We start from the raw sequence: 8,714 nt of genomic DNA, 5'->3' as shown, positions 1-8,714 counted from the left end.
AACAAACGCGGAAAAGTCACATTTCAAAATAAAGGTCCTTCGGTCTCGCTAGATTTAACATTGGAAAAAAATCAAATAACAATGACGAATATTAATATATTTAAATATAGTGTTTTATGACCAAGAAGAGTGTAAAGTTTCAAAGTAAAAATTAAATTCCAAATTTAGAGGGGATGCATATTGTTATAATTTTGCTAAACTGTACTGAGTAAAAATTTATATATTTTATATGAATACAGCTCTAGGAGAAAAAAAAGAGACCACTAATTTTTATTTTTTATTTCACCGAATTGAAATCCTCTGGAATATAATCAAGAGGAGAATGGATGATCACAAGCCATCAAATCAAGCTGAACTGCTTAAATTGTGCACCAGGAGTGGCATAAAGTTATCCAAAAGCAGTGTGTAAGTCTGGTGGAGGAGAACATGTCAAGTGCAGGAAAACTGTGATTAAAAACCAGGGTCATTCCACCGAATATTGATTTCTGAACTCTTGAAACTTTACAAATATGAATTTGTTTTATGTACATTATTTGACGTCTGAAAGCTCTGCATCAGCAATTTCTCATTTTCTGCAAATAAATCCTCTAAATGACAATATTTTTATTTGGAATTTGGATGAAATGTTGTCCATAGAATAAAATAACAATGTTCAATTTACTCAAATATATACGTATAAATAGCAAAATCAGAGAAACCGATATACACATACAGTACCAGTCAAAAGTCCCTCTTCTCATTTAATGTGTTTTAATGTGTCTTTAATTTTAATCTGCAATATAGAAAATAAGTAAAACAAAGAAAAACACTGAATGACAAAGGTGTGTCCAAACTTTTGACTGGTTCTGTATGTCCCTGTATCAAAAGGGGTGTTTCCTCATATGTTACCAATAAGGTGATATTAGCGCATACATACATCATATTAATATATGTAGATTTAAGTTTATAGCATGCACACACACAATGTATATTTGTAACCCTAATGGGCCAGACCTCTACGTCAAAATTGTTCAAATTTTGTATTGGTTTCATGTTGTTTGCATTAATCATATGTACATATGTTTTTACTTTATGCGACAATCTTAGATATGTACATAAATTACATTTCCAGAAGTGAACATGCCAATGTGGTGCCTGTGTAGACAGCCAAGCTGGGAATGAGAAGGTTTTGTTTACTGTTTATATTTAGGTCCCACATATGTCAGTGATGTTGGGCCCTATTAGAGTCAGTGATGAATTAGGAGGGGTAAACATGGGCCCCATCTGGGTTGTACACATGGAGTCTAGATGGGACCCATGTTAAATTAAGGTGGGCTATAAGGATAGTCCTGGCTTGGGAAGCCCAACTGGGTCCCAGTAAAACCCCATGTATGAGCCCACTTACTGTAGAGCCCATGCTATACCCATGTAAGCCCCGCACAAGAAGGTTGGCTGGGTATGTTTTACCCCGAGGGAAATGTCAAATTCTAATACTGTTCAGAAGGAAGATAAAGGCTACCAGGAACTGTGAATGATTAAAAACGTAGACTAATATGACCAATTGAGTAATGTGTAACAAATGTAAAATCCACATGACCCCATCTAGATTGTACACTGTACATGGGGCCTAGATAGAACTGATGTAATATCCAGAACCCATGCCCACCTGGCTGTCCCACATTCCACCCATGTGAGCCCCACATGAGCATTTTGGTCTATGGTTGGGATGCAGCAGATTGCAACCTTTCTTCCCCCAAAAGACCTCCTAATGGGGTCAAACTACTTTTATACCAAATACAGGTTGTCCAGAGAGTTTGGCTCTAGAGGTTTTTTTTGTCATGGCAACAATTTTTAGGAACCTGAATATTACATATCAGTAAACATCCCATTAAATAGATATCTACATCAAAGCCAAGCGTAATGAAGAAGATGAAGAGTGGTTGCAGACAGTAGTGGCACTCACGAAACCATGTCTTATGCTTGGTATTTCCTCCTAGAATGAACACAACCTTAACTGCAGTATATCTTTTTTAGAAAGAAACAAAAAAGAAGCAAGTAATACCCTCTTTATAGCCTATTTTGCTGTTAGTTTTTCATATTCATGTATTGTATTTAATGATTTAATCTAGCAGTCTACTAAACCCACAGAGTCCAGTAATTATAATAAACGTGCTGTTGAAAGCCCTTCAGCAAAAAGTCCTGAAAATTATCACTGGGTTTTTAATTGTGATTCTTATGATAGCAGGCCTATTTTTTAATGCATAATTAAAACAAAAAGAAGCAGCGGGGGTCTGCTGGTCTTCAGTCTGTTACTATTGTATTCTGCACTAACGCTCTGGCTGTTTCTTTCACTTTGTGGGGCCTAATGCACATAGTTCAGAATATAGAAGTTAGGCTTATTTATTGATGTATTTTTTAGGCCTCCGCTTATGATGCAACAGTTTGTCATTATTATTCGTTAGGCTTGCATCATGAATTTGCATCAGCAGCTGTGCCATTTCTAATAATGATGTAAAGGTTTCAGCCTAAAGTGAAACATTCTGATATCAATGTCAAGATTCTGCTAATTGTGCTTAGCATTCATTTGTTTTGTAGCATAAAAACAGGCATTACTGTTAAACCTGCCCTCAAATTGTATGTACGTAATAACAAATCAAGTGCTGGGTTTATTATACAGCAGTTTCATCATGTTGTTTCTGACTGATAATTTGTTTTCTAATTGTAAAAATGATGCAATATTGATGTCACTACTGGCAAAGCATGTATGGGGTAATATCAGGGTAATTACAATTTGTTCTTTTTTGTTTTTCAGCTTTTCGCTTCAGAAACACTAAAAATAAATCCATCAGCACAATGATTTAGTACATTTCCCAAACCTTTATTAAAGTGTATAAATCAGCTGAGCATGATTTTAATGACAGTAATGTCAGACCATACGGTTTAGAGATTTATGTATGCAGAACTGCACCTTGTAAAAGGCATGGCAGACTTTGATACTGCAGGCCAAATTTCACAGCTGAAGAAGCTCTCATGTACATGAGCATGATTAACATGTTGAACATGGGTGTTATCCCAAATGCCAGTTTGATTACAATCAGTGGCATATGAAAAGGTCAGGATTGCAAAGACACTGCAAGTGTACATCTGCCATCCTTTATACAGAGCTCCCCGAAATCTGATACAGGACTATAAATAGATTTTAAATATGACATATATTAGAACAGATTCATTCTCTAAAAACTGTAAATTGATTACAGTTACAGATGTAACCGATCTGGGGGTGGGTTTCCCAAAAACGATCAATCTTAGCGAAAAACGAATGACGAATCGTAACGAATGAGGTGAGTGTTTCCCAAAGAGCTTTGCAAAGTGAAAATGAACAAACAAGTTTAAAGAACATCTTTGTTGACTCCTCCCCTGAAACTGTGCGCTCAATCGAACCACAAAAATAGATTCAGCACTGCCAATATGCAATACTTATTCACTATTACACCCTAAAACTTAGAAATGTGTTGTAATCAACAACATTATACATATTCTGAAATTTAAATTTGGGGTGCAATTTTGTTCAGTACCTTTGGTCTTTATTACAAATAATTTGACAGCCCAATGATATGTTAATGCGGTCCTGCAGCCAATGTCCCTACCAGTTTTGAAGGTATTATTCATATTTTTATTAAAGATGTATCAGTTTTCTGAATACCATTGCAATCAGACACTTCCTTCTGGGTGCAGCTATTTTTTGAAGATGAATGTATGATCCACATAAAGTATTATGCATATGCATACAATATATTCTCATACACAGCTCTGGAAAAAAATGAGACCACTTAAAAATGATGAGTTTCTTTGATTTTACCAAATTAAAAATCAAGAAGAAGATGGATGATCACAAGCCATCAAACCAAGCTGAACTGCTTGAATTTTTGCACAAGGAGTGGCATAAAGTTATCCAAAGGCAATGTGTAAGACTAGTGGAGGAGAGCATCCCAATATGCATAAAAACTGTGATTAAAAACAGGGTTATTCCACCAAATATTGATTTCTGAACTATTTTAAAACTTTATAAATATGAACTTGTTTTCTTTGCATTATTTGAGGTCTGAAAGCTCTGTATCTTTTTTTGTTATTTTAGCCATTTCTCTTTTTTTGCAAATAAATGCTCTAAACAACAATATTTTTATTTGGAGTTTAGGCGAAATGTTGTCCGTAGTTTAAAGAATAAAACAACAATGTTTATTTTACTCAAATATGTACCTATAAATAGCAAAATCAGAGAAACTGATTGAGAAACTGAAGTTGTCTCTTATTTTTTTCCAGAGCTGTATATGTATAACATACTTGGTTTTATCTTCAGCATCACTGAAAGAACCATGTAAAGTACTTTTTTAAGAGTGTAGTGAGCAAATTTCCTCACTGCATATTAAAATGAGATGATGAAATTATGCAGACTTGCTGACAGGGCTAGAGGGAGACTGGGGACAGGTTTTGATTTACGTGGAGTGGCGACCTCAGAAATATGAGTGAATTAGACAGAGGGAGGGAGCTCCCGTTAATCTTTCATCAGAAAGGAACTATGCTGAGATTTAACATCCCCTTACACCACGAGCCAATTCAGCCAATTATTTTACCGGAGCTGGCGCTATATCTACTGATCTCAGCAGCGTTTTATATATCAGACAATATAGAGAAAGACGAATTTGGGTACTGTTGGATGTGCTCTTGAACAAGAGTTTGACATTTTAGGATACTGAATTGGCAGCAGAATTTAGGACATATTAGTTAAATGACCCATTTTCTACATTTTATTATATTATTTCCTCCCATTCAGGTCGGTGTATAACTTTTAAATGGTTTTATGTCCCAAAAGGACCATCATTCATTTTACACAACCATTTTCCAAACTCTCTTTATCTCTTACATTTAATCAGGCTACTTTTTGTTACTGTGCCTTTGATTCAACCACTTAACATACATCCTGGTGCACTGTTCCAACAAAGACAATGCTTATCCATATACTGCTGTTTTGTAGCTTAATAAATATGAATGAGAATTGCCCAAATCAGCCAAAACTTTCACTTAAAAAAAAAAAAAAACATTCTTTGGCTTTGTGCTGCAGCCAGTGGCACATGATGTTATTAATTCGCAGAGGGACGAATGTATTCAGTTTACTTCCAGCTAATTCTGGAAGCAAACATCACACCATTTGTAAGAAATAAAAAAATGTTAAAGATAAGAATAGGGTGAATTACCGCAAGAAGTTGAAAGTTGAAATACTCTTGTACAACTACAAGAGGTGCATAGCAAAGCTGTGATACTTGTCAAAAAAGATGTTACCATTAAATGTACCAAAACCTTTGCTTCGGGTCTTTTTCTTGTTTCTAAAACTGTAAAAATAAAAGAAAAATCTTGCTTAAAATATGACAATAGGAGAACTGTTTTATCATTCCACCTTTTGGATTTTTTTTTATTAAAAAAGTTATTTTGACCAATAGTGTACAAACATTTATATTGCACTGTATAATTATGTACAAAATGTTTCTATATATGGGCATGGTGCTCTGATGCATGTTTGGTCATCCAAAAACAGAATATACTGTATTTCTCCAATAACTCTGTCCTTAAATCCTTAATATAAACTGAATCATTGTGTACTTATGCACTTTTTATGGCATATTATTGTGTCTTAATTTTACAAAGACAACTAATTAATTTCCGTGTCAACGTTTTAGCCTTTTTTCTATGTGCTATATGTGACCCAAACAGTCGGGGTGGATTACAGTTTGGGAGATTGGGGGTTATTTTTCTATGTTTCTATGTTCATTATACTAATGCCTAAGTTTATTGTACTACAAATAATAAAATAAATATTTTTTTTCCTGTATTTCTATTGTTTGAAACAAATCAGAATATAACCCACAGCATAACAGGAAGATTAATAGGCTCTTACCACTAGATGGCCCTCATAGAAAAGAAATGTCAGAGAGATGTGTCCACATTTCAGACCACGCTTTGAAATGCTTTAAAATGACTCCACTGGTGCTATGGAGTTTGGGGTTGGAAAACCTATTAATCATTATGTACATGTTGCTTTGTATGTGTATGTGTATGTGTATGTGTGTATGTGCGTGTGTGTGTGTGTGGAACAAAATCAGAGTGAGTATTGTAGAAGCTTATATTTTGCTTTAAAAAGCAAATGTGATTGAATGAGTGGTCTGAAAAAAGCACATTTATTCAGATAATAGTCTTTACGAATTCAACATTTAGGCTACTTCAGTCCTCTCTGGATTTTAACAAAAAAGTAAGGAAACAAAAAGAAGGAAACAGAAGGAAATGGTCTTCTCTCTAAGGCTCTCTAAACTCTGATCAGGGTTGTGGTGGTTGAAAGGAAACAGGAGAGATAAAAGCATACAGCTAGATGTGGGGGAGTAGATGGAGGCTTCAGATGGTTTTGTTTTGATAGGATGACAGTGTTTGTGTGTTCTTTAAAACCGTGCCGGTGTAATGTCATCCCCCTCAAAACGATTTACAACACCCTGCTTCCCCGCTCCTGCATTTAATATCATCTTCAGAGATATTCGCTTCAGTCAGTTTGGCTGTGCAGTGTTCTGGGCCTGCCTCGGCTCTCACTGAATGACGGTATCACAGATCACCTCCACTAAAATCTGATTAGCATCTTAAAAAGCAACTAATTATTTTCCGAGCACAGTTGTCTCCAGCCTGCCTCTCACTTTGAAACAAAGAGACCTTATAGAAAACAAAGTGAAGAGGAAGGTCATGCTGACTTTGAGGGTAACGTTTGCGGTGCCAATTTCTCTTTGTTCGGTCTGAAAGGCAGAATAAATGTTTCATAATTAGCTAGGCTCTGGCCGCTCCAACTTCTTTTCGTGCGTTGGATGGATAGACAGAATGAGAGCAAACTCAAGTTAGAGGCCCATTTTAATACAATGCATTGAAAGCCACTTAATTTCCCCTCATTTTTCATCTGGACGCCAATCATCTGCATCGGCAACGGCTGCAAAGGTGGGCTTGCGAGTCTTTAGATCGTTCCAATAGTGTAATCGGTAGGGAGGGCCTATTCAGATTTGCACATTTGTACCCATTTTTATCTCGTCCTGCTTCTTTCCCTTCTCTCTTATTAGGTATTAATGGGTTTTCAATGCAGTTCAATAACCTCACCCCTTCTCTGACTTGTCAGGCTCTACTGCCCATAACCAGAAGAATTAATTACAATTGATTAAACTCGTCTCCACAGGAGCCCATCCTTCATCTAAAAATAATTCACCATTTCCTTTTGTTCTCTAATCAGAGGAGGAAGTTTTTAACATCCCATTGTAAAGGAAATTGTCTGACAAATGAGGATATTTTTTCATGCTACGCTGGCCAAGGAAGTCAGTGGGTGGGAGGACTTCTCTTTAATGTCTCTCTTTAAAAATGTGGTCTAGGAACTTGAAAGCACTTTTGCCTGTGCTTTACATCATACCCACAGGGATTTTAACAGAGTTTGAAGACATACTTGGGTGTAACTGCACAGTAATCAGGTTAAATGTTTAAGGGAGTAATACTAATAATACCCAGTCGTGCTGTATAAAACAGATCTATAATACATAATATATAATTAACAGGGAGACCTTTATTCTATTTGACATTGTTGAATAATTACAGTTCAGTACATGGAACTGATACAGTATATCTTGGGCTGTTTACTGGGTTTACAATTCCAAAACCACACCTACTATCCTACTAGCAAAAGCCCTAGTCAAACCTTGTGAAATGGTAAAATGCAACAGTGGCTTCAGGAGAAAATTGTGTTGTTGATACTGGAGAGCAGAACATTACTTCTAGTTTCTGCTAGCTTAAGAAATACAGGTTCTTACATAAATCAGGCCCCATGAACACAACATTTTCTGTGCCAATGTTCACAGAAGGGGGAGCTCAAAATTAACACATTAGGAACAAAATCTGCTGAGGAAGCCATATTATGCTAAAAGCTAATCCTAGGCCTTCTTGGTTTTGCATCTCTTCTTTTCATAGTCAGGTCCCTCAATAAATGAACTGGTGTGTCTTAGCTGGATCAAACTGGAAGTAAACACATATGGAGAGAAAATGTGTTTTTACCGGTAAAACATTTGAAAGCCACTTGAGGAAACAAGTTCAGGCTAGGCTTTAAGTAACTGGCTACAATCTTTCCAGCTTGCTAATAGCACACCACACCAAGAGGAGACAAGGAAATTACAGCAACACTTTCTGTGTTGTTGCAGTGTCAAAACTATGCTATAACCTGTTTTCAGTGGTGTAAGCTAGCCAAAAAAGCAGAGCTATTATCTTTGCCTCTCAGAAACTCTGTATTGAGCCCCTGAATGAACATGGTGATTTTTTTTCTTTTTTTTTTAGTTAAAAGTGACATAGTGTACTTTTTACTTGGTACAAAAAAGTGGTGCTTATCAAATATTATATAGTGAGCATCAGGTACTATGTGGTAAGCACCAGCTACTATATAGAAAACAGCAGTTACTATGTGGTGATCACCAAATACTATTTAATGAGCACCAGATACTATGTGGTGGTGAGCATCAGAAACTATGTAACAAGCACCAGTTTCTATGTGATCACCAGATAATATGTAATGAGCACCAAATACTATGTGGGGATCACCAGATACTATGTAATGAGCACCAGATAGATACTATGGAATGAGCAGCATTTACTAAGTATTGAGTACCAGATACTATGTA

This window comes from Astyanax mexicanus, chromosome 9, assembly GCF_023375975.1.
Source record: "Astyanax mexicanus isolate ESR-SI-001 chromosome 9, AstMex3_surface, whole genome shotgun sequence".
NCBI classification, from domain to species: Eukaryota; Metazoa; Chordata; class Actinopteri; order Characiformes; family Acestrorhamphidae; genus Astyanax; species Astyanax mexicanus.
This window is presented reverse-complemented; position numbering follows the sequence as displayed.